This window comes from Mus pahari, chromosome 14 (genome assembly GCF_900095145.1).
Source record: "Mus pahari chromosome 14, PAHARI_EIJ_v1.1, whole genome shotgun sequence".
NCBI classification, from domain to species: domain Eukaryota; kingdom Metazoa; phylum Chordata; class Mammalia; order Rodentia; family Muridae; genus Mus; species Mus pahari.
In genome coordinates this window covers 3,104,912-3,108,797 of record NC_034603.1, presented here as the reverse complement: position 1 = coordinate 3,108,797, position 3,886 = coordinate 3,104,912, and the positions used below count along the sequence as shown (strand labels likewise).

The window sequence follows — 3,886 nt, the reverse complement described above, 5'->3', positions numbered from 1 at the left end:
GTCTAGACTCACACTTCCCCGCTGGAGAACACCTCAACTCGATCAGGAAAGCAGCACCCAGGAAAGAGCTGTGTAGTGTTGGGTGCAGAGCACATGTCTGTAATCTCAGCACTCAGAAACAGAGGCGGGAACATCCCGAAGCCACAGCATTGGTATATAGTAAGACCTTGTCTCAACACATACACACACACACACACACACACACACACACACACCCTCACGCACACGCACACGCGCATGCACGCACAGGCACGCACGCAAGCACTCACGTGTACTTGGGTGTGGTGGGGAGATTCCTTGCTTCTGGCTCGGGAGCTTGGCAACTGAGACAATACAGGTTCTATTAGCTCTGGGCTGGCCTATTTGCATATTGGTAAAGAAGACAGAACATGTAAACATCTCCATTCTTAAGGATGGCTTGCGAACAGTAGTGCCAGGCTCGCTGTCCTTTATGCAGTCCTTCATCTCACTCACTGAGGACTTTCTGAAGTGGCCCCTCTGACAACTTTATTTCATTCCAGGAAAAAAAAGCAAAGTAGGAAAAACACCTCAGAAATTAATAAAAAAAATAAATAGACTCGTAAATCTCCTTTTTACACTTTGTGCTGTTTGTTCCCCCACCCATGTAAGGGATGCTGACAACTGGCGTGGATCATCTCACTGCTGCCTTTGGGGTAGTAAAGACATACCTGTCCATACAAAGGAGTAGATCTCTCTCTCTCTCTCTCTCTCTCTCTCTCTCTCTCTCTCTCTCTCTCTCTCCCTCCCTCCCCCTCCCTCTCCTTCCCTCCCTCCCTCCCCCTTTCCCTCCTCTTCCTCCTCCCTTCCCTCTCCCTTCCCCCTCCCTTCCCCCTCCCTCTTCCCCCCTCCTCCCCTCTGTCTGTGTGTGTCTGTGGGTGTGGGTGTGGGTGCGCAAGCACGCACACATATATTGAGACAAGGTCTTATTATATACCCCTGCTGTGGCTTCAGGATGCTCCTGCCTCTGCTTCTGAATACTGAGATTACTCAGTCATTGAATACTGAAACATGTGTTCTGCACGCAGCTATACACTGCTCTCTGTGTTCTTCTTTTCTGAGTGAATCATGCCTGGTAATCTCCTGGTGGATTACCGAGCCCTCATGATGATCCAGAGCTTCCGAATCCACAAGGGTAGGATCCCAAGCTGACTGACTGATTTCATGAACCTTTCCCTGAGTATTTGCAGGAATCCTGGGAGTTTTTCCAGTTTCCTCTTGACAAGTGCCGTTGCTTCATCGTGAACATAGATCCATAAGAGCTTTCATCATTCCTGCTTGTAGTTTCAGAAAGACAATTCCTAGTCAAGGTGAAAACATCACTTGCAACATTTCTTTTTGAGTCAGAGATTTATTGATTCAACACAGCATCCCAGAGGGCCTCCAGATATGGTGCAAGGGGATAGAGCCGTGTTGACTCTAAGATCTCCATGGATAGCCCGCAGTACAAAGGCCCACACAGGGTTAGGGAGTCGATATTACGTATGGACTTAGAAGTTTGCAGAGAGGGGAATGAATCAAATCAGGGAATTCTGAGACTAGCCCAGTGCCAGTCAGCATTCTCACAGCCAGTGCTGTGGATCTGTCTAGCTGTACACGGTGCTTGTGTGAGGAGATCGGAGATTCCAGAAGTGAGGTGTGAGGTCAATGGGACAGCCCAAGGGCTGCCTCTATGTTTAATGGCCAGTATTGTTCATGGTTCTGCTCTTGGAAGGGTCTGGGTATTGCCATCGTCAGTAAAAAGATGGAGGAGACCTATATTTGGCCCTCTGAAGGAGATGGAGCAGCCTCTTCTTGTCCTCGTCACTCACAGGCTGTGGAGGAAGAAGGTGTTTTGTGGATGGGTGGCAAAGTCCCTGCAATCTCCAGTGGGGAAAGCACATCAGAGCAAAACAGAAAGGTGGCATTCCTCATCCACTGAAGCCTCAGGGGGAGAAGCCTCCTCTATGTTCTGGACTATTGAGTCTGGGACGAGACTTTTGACTTATAGCCATGCAAGTAACTAATTTTAATACTACAGAAATTGAGACAGATTATAGATGGAATGAAATGGGACAGGGTGGGGAGAAACAAGTGTGGGGAAACATGTCTGAATTACTGGGGCTAGATCCAAGGTTGGCAGAGTCCTCACCCACACTACTCACAAAGAGGACCCAAGTCTCTAAAGGGACACAACGGCAAAGTCAGAGACCCACCTCGAGATAAAACCATTCTCTAGAAGCAAGGGTGTAGCCAGCAGCAGCTCTCAGTGTCAACTGGTTTAGTGCTGCTCACTCAACAGCCTGAGCCCCTTTTCCCAAGGGATCTCACAGAGTGGCTACAAGTGACCAGGGGAGAGAAATCAGGAGAGCTGCTGCTCCCATAGAGAAACCATGGGGAAGATCTAAACACAGAGGAGCAGATCTGAGGGGCCTGCTATCTAGAGGTAGAAGAGGTTCAAAAATAGGATTGCCCAAGAGCATCAGTCCCCAACCCTCCTTCCAGATGTTAGCCACCTTCCTGCCCAAATGTGCCGGCTCAAGGACCACAGACATTGATCGGGACTGAGCTGTTTCAGAAAGAGGCCATAGACAAGAATAGATACTGCTTCCGGATGCTGAACAATAAAATGTGTTTCAAACTTCTATATAGAGCAGACCACATGGTAGGAGCCCAGACAGAACCCACCTTTCTGAGCAAGAAGTATTATCAACGTGAACCTTTCAGCCTCAGGCTGGCCCTTTACAAAGTGGCCACTCCCAGTCATAGAACCAGACAGCCCTGAGCTCTGAGGTTATCCTGAGTCCTGGGTACTCTGTGTCCCTGGGCAGGTCACCTGATTTCTCTGGACCTGATCTAGTTCCTTGTCATAAAGGACAGGTAAGAAATAGCACAGAGGTGGGAAATACATAGGGTAGCGTCTATGAAGTACTAGGCTTGGGGCTGGGTAGGGAATGATCAGTAGATGGCCATATTCTTCCCTTTCCCACCCTTCAGGACTTTCTGCGACCAGCTGAGTCTTCAAATTTCTTTGGACCATTGAACAAAATGACATAGTTTCTGCCTCAGAGATACAGGGAGGGTCCAAGAGCTTGGTCATCTGTGGACCCAGAACCGTCCAGTGAGTAGAGACCAGAAGGGCTGAGCAGAGCCACAACACATGGCCTAGAATCCTGTGTGGTCTTAGAAATGCAGTCTTGGCTAGAGGTCACTCAATATAGCAGCTCTGTCCTCCAGTCCCAGCCTGTGCACTATCATTGGAGGGAAGGGATTCTTCATATTAGTTGGCCCAGTTTATCCCATGTATCGGGCAGTGAGGGGGGCATCAGGACAGATCAAATTTCCTAACTCAATGTACCTTCTGTTCCTCCACCCTTGAAGCCTAGCGAGGCACCAACCTGGCAGCCTAGTCGTCTCGGCTTTGCCTTGGCAGCCAACTCAGACCAGGCCCAACAGTCGGGATTTAACAAGCTTGTGCTGCCCCCTTGAGGTCATCTGCTGCAGCTCTAAAGTCTGTCCCAGTTTTTCAGAAGATTGGCCAGTCTGGTCTAAAAGCGGCTGAGAAAGCCTTGCCACCACTCACTGGCAAGTACTGGGAGGTCACACATGGATGGCAAGAGGGCGCAAAATGGAGGTACAGCACATTGGGGTGGTCCAGCCATTCCCTGAAACTTCTATGCCTGCAAACCATAATGGTGACCCCCACACTCAGCCTTTAGAGGACTGGATGGCTACTTGACCAACAGCAGACAGTGCACATATGTTTTATTGAGCACTTGTGAACAAGGCAGTGTATTTTAACACAGCATCTCATTACATCTTTGTAAACACAAACTTCTGACAGGGTGTGGTGGTGCACATCTTTAATCTTAGCACTTAGGCAGAGGCA

At 49.1% G+C, this 3,886-nt stretch overlaps 1 long non-coding RNA gene across 1 annotated transcript in view; it reads right to left on the bottom strand.

Annotated features, from left to right (window-relative positions):
- Positions 1-1,416: 1,416 nt before the first annotated feature.
- The window catches only part of LOC115065341, a 14,604-nt gene continuing 12,134 nt past the window's right edge, over positions 1,417-3,886 (bottom strand). The window contains exon 6 of the long non-coding RNA XR_003845118.1: positions 1,417-1,832. This is a non-coding gene — a long non-coding RNA (uncharacterized LOC115065341). The remainder of the gene's footprint in view (positions 1,833-3,886) is intronic.